General features: G+C 36.5%; 1 non-coding gene across 1 annotated transcript; it reads left to right on the top strand.

Annotated features, from left to right (window-relative positions):
• On the top strand, window positions 1-164 carry LOC111721968. Its single transcript, XR_002770945.1, has one exon. It is a non-coding gene; the product is annotated as a U1 spliceosomal RNA (small nuclear RNA).
• Window positions 165-15,461: the final 15,297 nt, after the last annotated feature.

Genomic DNA, 15,461 nt, shown 5'->3' with positions numbered 1-15,461 from the left:
GTACTTACCTGGAAGGGCAGGTACCATGATCAGGAAGGTAGTTTTCCCAGGGTGAGGCTTATCCATTGCACTCCCGATGCGCTGACCCCTATGATTTCTCCAAATGTGGGAAACTCAACTGCATAATCTGTGGTAGTAGGGGACTGCATTCGTGCTCTTCCTTGTTTAAAAAAATAAAATAAAATACAAACCATTTGGCAGAAATATCAGTGTCTCCTGTCCCTGACCTGTTAGATTTTATGTTCCTTTAAAGGATGCATAAAATTTAGTCCTAAGCTGCTCTAGGAAAGAAGTTTCAAACCACAGAGTGATGAAAATTTTACTCTGTTGATTATTTCACAGAACAAGATTCTTTCACAGTGTGTACCCCACTGAGGAGGTTGTTCATTCTGACAGAGTATGTTGGGTTGCGTAGAGCATTGCTAACACCACTGGGGAGGTGCCAGACCAAAGGATAACCAACTATAAGAAGGGGTGTTTTACTTTTTTTTCTTTATTAAATCATAACTGTGTACATTAATGCATTTATGGGGTACAATGTGCTGAAGTAATAAATAGTGTGGAACACTTGCATCAAACTGATTAATGTAACCATCACCTTGCTTGCTTATTTGTTGTGGTTAAGACATTCATACTCTATTCTGAATCGTTTTGAAATGTACCATTGTGTTATGCACCTTAGGTGGGGTCCCCCCAATTACCTTCCCTCCTCCTGGGCTCGCCCCTCTGCTCCCCTCCCTCTCCCTCCTCTTCTATCTTTATTTCTGGACTATAGTTATGTTGTATCTTTCGTATGAATGTGTAGGCTTTTTACTTTTCTTCTTAACCTTTTGCTCTGTTCTCTGTCCCGGGCCTGATATCTTATGATCAAGTTAATTAATTAATACAAAGTATTATGCTTATTATTTAGGAGAAATAATGTGTGTGAATTAAGAGAAAATCATTTAAATGTCAGTTGGTTCTTAGCTATAAAAAGAAGTTTACAATATTGCTTGTTTTTTCCCCTGAACTTCACCTTTGATATTTAGCTAAGTTAACAAAGAGCATGAAATACTGGCTTTCAAAACACTGGGAAGCAAGCATTGAAGAATGGTGATGTCCGAGAGACCTAAAAACAAGTGCGAGGAGACTTATGATTGCCCGCAGATCAATGCCTTGAGAGATTTCTAAGCTGTGGTGCAGTGAGAAGACACCCAAGCAAAGCCCAGGGGAGTCCCTGAGCTCGGGAGAGGGAGCTGAGAGTTTGGGGAGACCACCATAGCTATAGTGTGTGCAGGACAGAGTACTGGAGAACAGAGGTCTAAAAAGAGGGCATCCTGCATTCAAGAGTGCTGTGGGAAACTCATCTGAACATGTGTGTGATGATTTTATCCACATCCAAGACACATATTTGAAAGGACTAGAAGAAATAGTAAGTTATATCCACAGTCAGGCATGGTACTGGTTCTTATTGGGAAAATGGAAAACCTTATAATTCTCTGGTATTAGTAAAGGGGGTCATACTTCAGTGGTAGGAATTTCCTCTTAATACCTGTCAGCAGACAGTACCCAGATATACACACGTAATTACAACATACTTGAAAGTGTGTTACCAACAGTCTGTCTTAAGCTAACAGTGAATCCATGGAGACTCCAACCCATTATCATATAGGATCTTCTCCCTTGCTTTTCTGTAATCTTCCACTCCAACCATGAAAGATGGCAGGAGCTATACCACATCTGATTATTTCATTGTTTAATCCCACTGTACATGTTGAGTTTCAGAATTGTTAACTCTACCCTCATGGGAAAACTTTGTCAACTAGAGTATCTTTTGCTGTGATTCTTACAGACTTCATCTACCTTCAGCATCATTTAGGGCAGCACCTCTTCTTGCAGCAATTTGAGTGAGATTGCTTCATCTGTTGTGAGATTAAAGCTAGACAGTTGTAACAGTCTGCATTTTATCCTGAGATTGCCATATCCTAAATGGATATGTCTGGGAAGCCATATCCTAAATGGCTTCTTAAACTTTGCATTAATTAGGGCTCAACCTTTATGCTATGAAGTTCTGACAAAAGTATGCTATGAGTTTTGACAAAAGTATAATGAATATCCACCTTCATGGTATCATAGAGACTAGTTTCACTATATGAAAAAATTTTCCATGTTTCACCTATTCAAGCACCACTCCCCCTCACTTTGAATCCCTGGCAACTGCTGATATGTTCATTGCCCGTACAATATTTTCATAGAAGGTCATATAAAGGGAACGTCCTAGTGTGTAGGCTTTTCAAACTGACCTCATTCATATAGAAATATGCATTTGAAGTCCCCCTATTAATTCTACTGGCTTAATATCTTACTTTTTAAAAAAAATTGCTGAATAGTCTTCCATTGTGTGGTTGTACCAAAGTTTACTTATCTATACTCATACTTAAATGCATTTTGGTTGCTTCCAGTTGGGCAACTATGAATAAAATACTAAAGCATTACATATACATATATGTGTGGGGAATACTGTTTCAGGTAGCATAAGTATATACCTAAGAAAGCAATTGGTGGAATGTATGGTAAGATAATGTTTAGCTTTACAAAAAAAAAAAAACTCCTCCCCCACAAAAACAAACAAAAAAACATAGCTGAACTGTTTTCAAAAGTGGCTGTGCCATTTTGTGTTTATACTAGCAATGAAGGATACTTCCAGATCCTCTGTATCCTTGTCAGCAACTGATCTTGTTCTGTTTGCATTTTAGCTATTCTACCATGAATGTAGTGATAGCTCATTATTGTTTTAATTGAAAATAAATTTGATTTTTTTCACATGCTTATTATAAGTTATATAATTTACTTCCTAATATTTAAGTATATTTTTGTAGCAAATTCAACTTCAGGGTTTTTAAATCATTTTTATTTAAAAATGTTAGGAGCCAAGTGTTTTTGTTACATGGATTAATTGTATAACGCTTTGGTCAGCATGGCCATCACCAGAAGAGTATGGATTGTACCTGATAAGGTAAGTTTTTATCCCTCAGCTACCTCCTACCTCCTTCTTAATATTCAAAGTCCTTTACAGCATATATGACCTCTTAATAGTAAGACCTGTGTATGTTTTTCTATTCCTTACACACTTCACTTAGGATAATGTTCTCCAAGTCCAAGTTGCTGCAAATGACAGTCCATTCCTTTATATGGCAGAGTGTTACTCCGTGGTGTGTGTGTGTGTGTGTGTGTGTGTGTGTGTGACATTTTCCTTATTCACTCATCAGTTCAGGAGAACTGAGTTTACTTTGTGTATAGTGCAGGTAACAGAACATCTACCATTTCTCCCTCCAGACTCTTGTGACACTATGATCATTTATTCCACTTAACTATGCATGTAAACTGTAATTACACAAAACATTACTTTTATTATTTTAAACCATTATCTTTTAGATCCATTTAGAATTGAAAAAAAAATTTTTTTTGCTTTATTCCTTTTCTGACACTTTTCCTTTATTGATGTAGTTTCAAGATTCTGACCTACATAATTTGCCTGTGCCTGAAGAACTTCTGTTAGCATTCATTGCAGATAAATTCTGCTGGTGGGGAATTTCCTCCGATTATGTCTATTTGAAATTCATTCTTTCTCTTCTTCTGGGTAATTTTGCTGCCTATAGAATTCTGTTGTTGGTATTCTTATTTCAGTACTTTAAATACAAGTAAGTCACTGCAATCTTTTTTTTGTACATAGATTCCGTAATCATTCCCTTGGTTCCTCCATAGATAAGGCATTCCATTTTTTTTTTTTTTTGTAAAGACAGAGTCTTACTTTATTGTCCTTGGTAGAGTGCCATGGCATCACACAGCTCACAGCAACCTCCAACTCCTGGGCTTAGGCGATTTTCTTGACTCAGCCTCTGGAGTAGCTGGGACTACAGGCTCCTGCCACAATGTCCAGTTAAAGACAATCCATTCATCGGTCCTTGCTGTTGTTGTCGTTATTGTTCAAGATTTTCTTCTTACCAGTAACGGCCAAGGTGAGAAGCTAATTAAGGACACAACTCCCTTCACCATAACTTCAAAAAAAATGAAATACCTAGGAATATATCTAACAAAAGAGGTGAAGGACCTTTATAAAGAAAATTATGAAGCCATAAGAAAGAAATAGCAGAGGATATTAACAAATGGAAGAACATACCATGCTCATGGCTGGGAATAATCAACATTGTTAAAGTGTCTATACTTCCCAAAGCAATCTACTAATCCAAAGCCATCCCTGTTAAAATACCAACATTGTACTTTCAGCATTTGGAAAAAATCATCATTTTGTATGGAACCAGAGAAAACTAAGGCAATTCTTAGTAATAAAAACAAAGCTGGGGGCATCAGCATACCAGATTTTAGGCTGTACTACAAAGCCATAGTGGTTAAAACAGCATAGTACCGTCACAAAAATAAGAGACATAGACATTTGGAACTGAATAGAAAACTAGGAAATGAAATTAACATCTTATAGCTGTCTAACCTTTAATGAACCAAACAAGAACTTACACTGTGGGAAAGAATCTCTATTCAATACATGGTGCTGGGAAAACTAGATATCCACATGCGAAAGACTGAACCTGGACCTGCACCTTTCTCTACTCACAAAAATAGCTCCAAGGTAGATGAAAGACTTAAATTAAGGTATGAAAATGATAAAAATCCTAAAAGAAAGCATAGGAAAAACACTGGAAATTAGTGGCCTGGGGAAAGACTATGAAGAAGACTTCTGCAGCAATTGCAACAACAATAAAAATAAACAAATGGGACTTAATTAAACTGAAAAGCTTCTTTCCAGGTAAGGAGACAACAACCAAAGCCAATAGACAACCTACACAATGGGGAAGGATATTGCATATTTTGAATCAGATAAAAGCTTGATAACTAGGATCTACAGAGAACTCAACTTAATCCACATGAAAAAAGCCAACAATCCCATATATCAATGGGCAAAAGACATGAATAGAACCTTCTCTAAAGAAGACAAATGAATGGCTAACAAACATATGAAAAAATGCTTATCATCCCTAATTGTTAGAGAAATGCAAATCAAACCATCCTGAGATATCATCTAACCCCAGCAAGAATGGCCAACGTCACAAAATCTCAAAACTGTAGATGCTGGCATGGATGTGGAGAGAAGGGAACACTTTTACATGGCTGGTAGGACTGCAAACTAATACAAACTTTTTGGAAAGAACTATGGAGAACCCTCAAAGAACTCAATCTAGACCTCCCATTTGACCCTGCAATCCCATTACTGGGCATCTATCTCCCCAGAAGGAATAAAAATTCCTTTTACCATAAGGAGACTTGCACTTAACTGTTTGTCACAGCTTAATTTACAATCACCAAAATGTGGAAACATCCTAAATGCCCACCAAATCAGGAATGGCTTAACAAACTGTGGCATATGTGTACCATGGAATACTATTCACCCATTAAAAAAGTTGGAGACTTTACATCTTTTGTATTAACTTGGATGCTTTCTTAGTAAAGCATCATAAGAATGGAGAAGTAAGAATCACAAGTACTCAATTCTGATATGAGGACAATCAATGACCCAGTACACTGTGGGAGCTGGGAAAAAGGGAGAGCAGAGAGCAGGAAGGATGGAGGGGCTGGGGAGTCACATTGTGTGATACACCTTTTGAGGGTGGCACACAATTATAATAGGGACTTTACCTAACAAATACAATTGATGTAACCTGGTTCTTTGTACCCTGAATGAATCCCCAACATTAAAAGAAAAAAAAATTTCTTCTTGTCTTTAGTTTTTTTGCAATTTGAATGTGATATGTCTAGGTGTGACCTTGTTTTTTTTCTGAGACAGAGCCTCACTGGGCACCCAGGCTAGAATGCTGTGGCATCAGCCTAGCTCACAACAACCTCAGACTCCTGGGATCAAGCAATCCTCCTGCCTCAGCCTCTTGAGTAACTGAGACTACACATTCTGAAATGTATCTATGACTTGAAGACACAAATGTTTCTCTGATGTTACCCTCATTATTATTATTATTAATTTATGTTAATACACTTTAATAGAAATGGTGAGAGAAAATACCTTTTCCTTGTTCCTAGTCTTCTAGTTTCTTACCACTAAGTATCATGTTATCTGTAAGTGTTTCATAGACTTTTTTTGAAATTTCAAAATAATGGGTGCCATGGATAGTAGCTCACACCTATAATCCCAGCATTCTGAGAGGCTGAGGGAGGTGGATTGCTTGAGCTCAGGAAATTGAGATCAGCCTGAGCAAGAGTGAGACTCCATCTCTACTAAAAATGAAAAAACTAGCCAGGAGTTGTAGTGGGCACCTGTAATCCCAGCTACTCAGAAGGCTGAGCTCAAGAGTTTGAGGTTGCTGTGAGCTATGATGGTAGGGCACTCTACTTGTGTGATGGAGTGAGCCTACCACAGCTGCAGGTGTGCCCATCATCCAAATAGTTTTTTTTTCCCTCCTTTTCTCTCCCTACCCTGGGTTGGTGTCCAGTCAGTTTACTTCTCTCTGTGCATGTGTGTACTCACTGACTCTTTACGATTTATTAGTGAATACACATGGTGTTTCATTTTGTACTTTTAAGATATTTCACTTTGGAGAACGGTGAATTAATGTCCAAATTGTTGCAAACAATATTAATTCATCTTTTTTGTGGCTGAGAAGTACTCCATGGTATACATATATGACTTTTATTAATCTGCTCATGAATGGATGGGCACTTGGGTTGATGCTACATCTTTACAATTATAAATTGTGTTTCAATAAATATTAAAGTGTAGGTGTCCTTTTAATGAAAAGTCTTCTTTTCCTTTGAGTAAACAACCAATAGTGGAATTGCTGGGTCAAATGGTAGGCACACTTTTAGTTCTGTGAGGAATTGTCACTGTTTTCTATAAGGTTCACAGTAATTTATAGTCATACCAATAGTATATAAGCATTCCTTTCTCTCTTCATCCATTGCAGCATCTATTGTTTTTAGAGACTTTTTAATAAATGCCACTCTAACTGGGGTAAGGTGATATCTCATTGTGGTCTTAATGTACATTTCCCTGATGATTGATGATCTTGAGCATTTTTCATGCTTATTTGCCATTTGTCTCTTTTCTTTTGAGAAGTTTCTGTTCATATATCGTGCTCACTTTTTAGTAGGGTTGTATGGTTTTCTTTCTTACTGACTTGTTTAATTTTTTCATAAATTGTGGATATTGGTCCTTTATTCTATGTGTAGCTTGCAAATATTTTCTCCTCCCTTACTATAGGTTGTTTACTTGCTGTGTTGATTTTTCTTTAGCAATGCTGATGCTTTTTTGTATAATCAAATTCAATTTTATTAAGTTTTGTTATTTCAGTGATTGTCATTAGAATCTTTTTCATAATTTCTTTGCCTAGCCCAATATCTAGAAGAATTTTTCCTGCTTTATGCTCTAGAATTCTTTTGGTTTCATGCCTTAGATTTAAATGTTTTGTCCATTGCCAGGGTCCCACCCCATGGGCAGGGTCCTTTAAGACAAGTGGAAATGGTGGTAATTTACTGGGGCAAAATAACGTTAAAAGCAGTGATAAAGAAAGAGATAGCACATACAGAATAGAATTTTCAAAGATAGGCAGAGGGGGCCACCACTAGCTTGTGGGGCTTCAGTGAGTGGCCCTGAGTGTTTGTTTCACCTAGCTTTTATTGAAGGCTATTTTCTTATTTAGCTGAGGGAAGTAAGCTGAGGAAGGGAGTAAAAATGTCAGCAGTTTCTAGGAGTAAGCATGTTAGTTCTTATTCTATCTATAAATATTAACTTTAAGGGTCTGGGAAGCTTGGGAAACCCAGAACCAGAGCCTTGTGTGGCTCCTGTCTGTGGTCACACACACAGATTCATTGGGGGAGGTTAGACCCCTCTACTTTCTCTGTGGAGCAGAAGCAGTGGCATCAGTTCTCCCTGAAGAATCAGTGAGAAAGAGGAATTTTCTCCTTATCTCCTCTTGGCGGCATTTCCCTCTGTGGTTAATGTACAAGCCCTCCTGTCCATAGCTCAGTGTTTGAGCTGTTCACTTGATCTCTGCCTGGCCATTATACAAATCCCCACAATGGGTATTTGCTTTGACTGTTGACTGTGCAGGGGTCAGCCTGGTTAATGTTTCTTCCCAGACTTTGCATGCAGTTTTTGCTATGGCTATTGTTCTTCAGAGTGTTTACAAACACAGCAGGGGTATTTGTAAGCTGTATCCCTTACAGATCAGGCTTTCAGTAAAGGCAGAATCTGCCCCGATGAGCAATTTAACTGCTAGTTTAAAAGTAAGCTAGCTAAACTGTTTTTATTCCATCTTGCTCCGCTTATTTCTCTGTTTTTTCCCTTTCCTGGGGGTATTTTCCCTTCCAAGAATGTGGTTTTTGGCTTCTATTCCCCCTACTGTCCCTCCTAAATTAATTTCTGTTAGTGGTGAGAAGTGAGGGTCCTATTACATTTTCTGCATGATTCTATCTAATTTCCCCAGAGTCATTTACTGAATAAAATTTCATTTCCCCAGTGTATGTTGTTGTCTGCTTTGTCAAAGATGAGTTGGTTGTAGGTAAATGGTTTTATATCTGGGTTTTCTGTTCTGTTCCATTGGTCTGTGTCTCTATTTTTGTACAAATAACATTCTGTTTTGGTTACTGTAGCCTTGTGATTTAGTTTGAAGTCTCATAATATAATGCCTCCAGATTTGTTATTTTTGGTTAAGATTGTTTTGACTATTTGTACTCTTTTTTGGTTTCAAAAAAAAGCATACAGATATTTTTTCTGTATCTGTAGAATATGACACTGGTAATTTGATGAGGATTGCACTGAATCTGTAAATCACTTTGGGTAGTATGACATTTTAATAATGTTTATTATCTCAATCCACACGCATAATGTTTTCCATTTGTTTGTATCCTCTTTAATTTCTTTCCTCAGAATTTTGTAGTTCTCCATATAGATAATTTTTTATCTCCTTGGTTAAGTATATACCTAGGTATTTTATTTTACTTATAGCTAGTCTCAGTGATATTGAGTCTCTGATTTAATTATTGGCTTGACTGTTACTGGTATATAGAAGTACTGATATATGTATCCTTAGAATTTGCTGAATTTATCAGTCTCAGACTGTTGGTGAAATAACTGGGTTTTCTAGATACAAGGTCATATTGTCAGCAAAAGTGATTGCTTGACCTCCTCTTTACAATTTATATAACATTTATTTCTGCCTCTTGCCTGGTTGCTCTGGTAGGGCATGTGTCCTGTTCTCTGTGGAAACCTCATACTGGAGGACACACCAGCTGGGGAGAGGCAGCCACTTGCCAAATGCTTGGCTTAAATTGCTCTCCAGCTTGCAGTGGACAGGGAAGGGGTAGGAAAGGATAAGAGTCTGAATAGAAGAAAGTCAGCTCTTCTGCCTGTCAGGTTACTCTCCTTGGAGGGGAATCCTATTTGGAATGTCCAAGTTCTGGGACTATACAAGATTACAAGTTCTCCACAGAATTTTATTGTTGCTGCATCACTTGGGCTTATGAGGGTAGAAAAGCTTCCAAGCAACTTACTAGTTCACTGCTCACTGAAGGAGTGTGGAGAGGAGAAAGGAATCTTCCCCTTATCCCTTTACTTGTCTCAGAGCCTCTCTGGGTTTTATTCTTGCCAATATCTTTTTTCCTCCTTTCCCTTTTCCTTCTGTGCTTTGCAATTTTCCTCTGTGAAGTCCATGGAAGACTCTGGTACTTTTTCCGCTGACTCCTACCTGAACTGTGTCCTTTCTCCCACTTCTTCATCTGAAACCTTTCCTTCCCTCTAGGTTAGTCCAGTGAATGAAGTCTCTCATCAGCCATTTTACCTCCCCTTTCCACCTTTCTTCCCCTGACATTGATATTTTTTATCGAGTTGATGAAATTCTTCCTTATTCCTTGTTTTCCATTAGAGCTTTTAGCATATTAATCATAATGGATTTTTAAAATTTTCTTGTCTGATAATTCCAGCATCTTTACTTATTCTATTTCTTGCCCTGTCTCCTCAAACTGCCTTTTGACTTTATTTTTTATTTTTTTAATTCTTTATTAAATCATAACTGTGTACATTAATGCACTTATGGGGTATGATGTGCTATCCACAGTTTGATATACAATGTTGAATACTTACATCTAACTAACTATCTCCTTGCTTACTTATTTGTTGTGGTAGAAACATTCATACTCTATTCTTAATGGTTTAGAAATGTATCATTGCATTATGCACATTAGGTTGGATCCCCCCAAATACCCTCCCCTCCTTGTGGTTTTCCCTCCCTTTCCTCTTCCCTCCTTCTTTCTGGACTATAGTTTGTTTTACCATTCCTATGAATATGTAGGTGATTACATACTGATTTCATAGTAGTACTGAATACATTGGATGTTTTTTCCCCCATTCTTGTGATACTTTACTAAGAAGAATTTGTTCCAGTTCCATCCAGGTAAACATAAAAGATGCGAAGTCTCCATCTTTTTAATGGCTGCATAGTATTCCATGGTGCTTCTCCCTGAGACCTGGAGATGACATAACTCAGAAGAAGGAACTGCTGTATTTAGGCCTTAATCACTGTGGTGGTGAAGTGTTGGAATAGAAAGCATCTATGATTAGGTCTCAGTTTCTCAGTGAGCCTACATCCCTAAACTAAATTTTATGAGAAATTCTACATTTTTCCACTCACTTGTATGGAACAGGATGACTTAAAGAGGCTGTTGTTAGGAATCTTTCCTTCTCCAAGTCAGATAGGCTCTGATAAAACCCCAACAGGTTAAGCCCTGGTTAAATAATTTCTCCTGAGATCAGACCTTTTTAAGTACAATGGGATGATCTGGCACATGTTATTTTTCCCCTCCTGTACCAGAAACACGGGGAGATTTGTTTTCTCCACAATTGATTATGTGAATCAGGTAGAGTTCCAGGAGGTAAACGTCACCAAACTGTGGGGAATCCTGATGCCTGGGATTCCCATGGAGAGCTTTTCTCTATCAGACTTGTCTATCTTGTTTACACTTCATCTCCAGAAATTTGTCAATTATAATTCAGGTTTCCCCATCCAGGTGCTTTTTCCCATGGAAAATTGCTCATAAGTTTTATCTTCAGTGGGTTGTAATTCTATATTTCTTTCTCTCTCTTTCCCTTTCCCTTCTTTCTCTCCCCCATCTCCAATTTGGAGGTGGTGACTTGTTCTATGGTCTCTCTATTCATATGGATCTATAAATAGTTATTGATTATATGAACATGTTTCAGCTGTTTACTCATCAGTAAGACACAGTGAACACTTTCAAAGTTCTTATATCCCAGATTCAAACCAGAATTCCAGTCTTTTTGTTTGCTTCCTTTTTCCAATACTTCTTTTCCTTCCTGTGGTATTTGCAACATAATTTCCTAAAGACCTGACACTAACCCTATTGACTTTCCTCTGTTAAGTGAGACAGGAAGTCTAGAGGGCTCTGGACTGGGATGAAATCCATTCCTCCTTCTGAGATATAGTTCTAGCAAAGTCTGTCACCTGAAGAGAAATTGTTATGAAGAAGGTTGAGTATAAATTAATAAGATTACTCCTCCTATGTTTCCTGGTCTTTGCTGTGAGAACTTGCAGCAATCACTGGACATAAAACTAACAACAGTGTGATGGGTGCTCCTAAAACTGTGAGCTTATTCCCCCCAAGAAGTGCATTTTTCTGCATTCAGCCTCCAGCCATTTGTCAAAATTATCATTTAAGGATTTTTACCATGTACTGACTCCTGTAACTACTGCTCCAGGTAAGCAGATTTCAGTGGTGGAATCTCTCTGAATATTCTGTGCCTCCTTATTTCAATGTGCCAGGTTGTCCTGTGACTTCAGTATTTCATGAGTCCAATAAAAGTCATCAAACATCACTTTGTTCACAATGGGAATGAAGACATCTCACTTCTTTACACACATATGTCAGAGAAGAGACTGAAGTCCCACATTAAGAAAAAGATAATTATGATATAAAAATATGCATTGACAATTTTATTTCTCACAGCTTCATAAATCATTATAAAAACATTGGCCTAGTGATAACACTGTATATTTTAAAAGTTATATATGTAGAGAAAAATGGCCATCAGGACATACGTCACATAATTAATAAGACTTATCTTATTGTGTTGTCACTGTGAGTAGATATAGCTTTCCTTTTACTAATCAATGGTTTACAAAGTTTCACAATTAATACTTTTTTATTTTTTTTATTAAGTCATAGCTGTGTACATTAATACTATCTTGGGATACAGTGGGTTGTTTCTATATACAATTTGGAATACTTTCATCCAACTGGTTAACATAGCCTTCATGTCATTTTCTTAGTTGTTGTGTTAAGACATTTATATTCTATGTTTAGTAAGATTCACATATACCCTTAAAGATAAATCATAGGTGTGATCCAAACAATCACCCTCCCTCTACCCATCCTCCCCCCTCCCCTCCCCTCCCTTTCCCTTTTCCCCGTATTCTTGGGCTAAAATTGGGTTATAGTTTTCTTATGATAGCTATAAATTAGTTTCATAATAGGGTTGAATACATTGGATACTTTTTCTTCCATTCTTGAGATACTTTGCTAAGAAGAATATTTTCCAGCTCCGTCCATGTAAACATGAAGGAGGTAAAGTCTCCATCTTTCTTTATGGGTGCATAGTATTCCATGGTATACATACTTTTCTAATAGAAAACTTTAACAAATAAAAAGACTTAAAGTAAAAAAAAATATAAAAAGTAAAAAATGAAGACATTGGCCTAAAAATTTGATCATTCATTTGTTTCCACACTATGGGGGAAAAATATGAAAAAGGACAAGAAAACAAAGAAATGCTTTTTTACCATTTCTGACTAAATTTTAGATCCTCTATTCCTGCAAATGCATATGCAAACATGTAATGAATGAAATGATTGAAATATATATTTTAACAAAAACAAAGAAAGAGCCTGTGTGCTCCAGCAAAATGTTCAAAAGTGTAAGAGACACAGCAAAAAAGTTACAGATGGAGCAAAGGATACTGACTTATTGCCAGTTGGCCATAAGTGGCTTCGAGAGATCCTAGGTAATTAGTATAGAATAGCAGACTAATAGATAATTTACATCCAAGTCCTCTAACCTCATGGTACCTTACTTATGTGGAATAATCTTGTGTAATCCTTGGACTTTTAAGGATGTTCTTGAGACATTGAGAGTTTTATTTTACTAATATTTTGTTTTATTTTGTTTTAAATAAATTCTATCATCAATTCATTGCCTTATTAATAAAATGTCATAGGGATTTCTTTCATGAAGGGCATACAATGATCAAAATGTCTTTTGATAAACAGTAGAGAATGCTATGACTGTGATGTTTTTGTGTGAATTTGGAAGCTGTGCTTTTGTATTGTGAGTTAAGATGAAATGCATGCCTTATTTCATATTTCAATAACCATATTTTGAGTCAATGGTGCATCAAATGGGCTTAAACCAAGCACAGTGACATGATAATACCCTCAATTCCATCTCTAAAAAATGTTCATGCATGTATGTATGGATGTATCAGATATGTGTTTTTGATAACACATCATGAGATAGTACTGAAAACTCATTCCCTTTCTATCCTCTGACATTATCTCTCTGCTTAGAAGTATACTTTTAGATTATTCAGTATTTGCTGCTATTTGTATAAATCATAATATTAAAAAATATAACCCTATCTTTAGCTTTGGAATTTGGAACTCTCAGAAAACAATTTATTTTGAAATCTGCATAAGAAAGAAAGGATTTTCTTATAATTTGACTATTGTAAATCAAATAGTCATTTCATTTAGAAATTCAAATCTTATTGATAGTGCTTCTGGATGTAAGTTCATAAAATTAGTTTAAGTTATATTCTAAAAATAGGTTAAGTTGTAATATTTTAAAAAAATTAGCTTAGGCTATGGAAATTTTAATTAGAAGAATTATACATACACAGGGACATTTTAGGCATAAACCACATTCTTTTAAATTCCAGAAGATGGTTGCAAAATGCAGTAGTAACTCCTTGACTCCCCAAGGGACTGTAACAAATTAGCCACCATAGAGATGTGGCCAGCATAAGGAACTAGGCCTGCTATACTGATATGCACATGTGGTGAATGTTCTTTCTATGAAAATTAGGTCAACTTTAGGAGGTGTTTAAGGCAGGGAGGTGGTCAGTTATGAAGGTTCAATTCCATTAAGAAAATAACCTGATATCTTTTATTATCTATCTCCAAAAGAAAAAGACTAAATTACATCAAGTCAACTTCATTATAGATTTGGAAATGAATAATTTTCATGTCATATTTGAAAAATAAAACATGGGATCTGATGTTAGAAATAATATGTTTTGAATCCTAGCTTTATCATTTAAATTTGAGAAAAATATGGTGGTGCCTGTGGCTCAGTCGACAGGGTGCTGGCCCCATATAAAGAGGGTAGTGAGTTCAAACTTGGGCCCAGCCAAACTACAACAACAATAAAAGATAGCCGGGCACTGTGGCAGGTGCCTGTAGTCCCAACTACTCAGGAGGTTGAGGCAAAAGAATCACCTAAGCCCAAGAGCTGGAGGTTGCTGTGAACTGACAGCACTCTACCAAAGATGACAAAGTGAGACTCTGTCTCTAAAAAAAATAAAAATAAAAATAAATAAATTTGAGAAAAATAAAAGGAAGACACATACTGTGAAACTCGGAACATTAAGTTTAGAAATGGAAATCTAATAGTTTCTATCTCAAAGGCAATTGCCAAAATGAAATTTGATGATATTAAACAATTTATCAGGTGCCTTGCATAAAATGGACATCTCATATCTTCATTTAATCACTTGGACATGCATTATTTTGGTAAACACACGAACAGATATTTCTGTAAACACTGGTGTTGTATAGTTAAGGCATTAGTTAAAATCCTGCTATCAAAAAGCCTCTATTCTAGAGGACAAGTGGTAAATTATATATAAAAGGTATTCTATGTTAGATAGTGATAAGGACTAAAAAACCCCACAAAACAGAGAAAGGCGGTAGGAATCAGATGAAACGTGATGATAATGTTGAGCTTTTTGTAAACAGCACATTTAAAAAATATGTTTATATAATATCAAGATAAACTTATATTAGCAGTAGTCATTGTTCATCTGAAATTAAAAGTCTGTTCTTCATCTTGTTTTTCTTGTTAAATCTGGAAACTCTACTAGGAATTTAAATTTCAAATAAAAATCCAAGGACTTTTCTCCCTGAGAAGATGAATTTTAAGTAAGCCACTGAAAGAAATGCAGGAGCCAGGTACATATAGCATAAGAAAATCATTCTGGAAAATAAGAATAAGCAAGCTCCAAGGACTGGGGTTGGAGGAATGAACGTTGAGTTGGATCATAAAGGCCAATATATCTGGAGTTATGTGAACAATTCGAATAGCAGAAAAGGTCACAGGTAACAGGGTGGCTGAGG

Source organism: Otolemur garnettii, unplaced genomic scaffold (assembly GCF_000181295.1).
Source record: "Otolemur garnettii isolate 467f Iridium unplaced genomic scaffold, OtoGar3 scaffold00207, whole genome shotgun sequence".
Lineage (NCBI taxonomy): Eukaryota > Metazoa > Chordata > Mammalia > Primates > Galagidae > Otolemur > Otolemur garnettii.
Note: the sequence above shows the minus strand (reverse complement) of the source record. Positions and strands in the feature narration are given on the sequence as shown.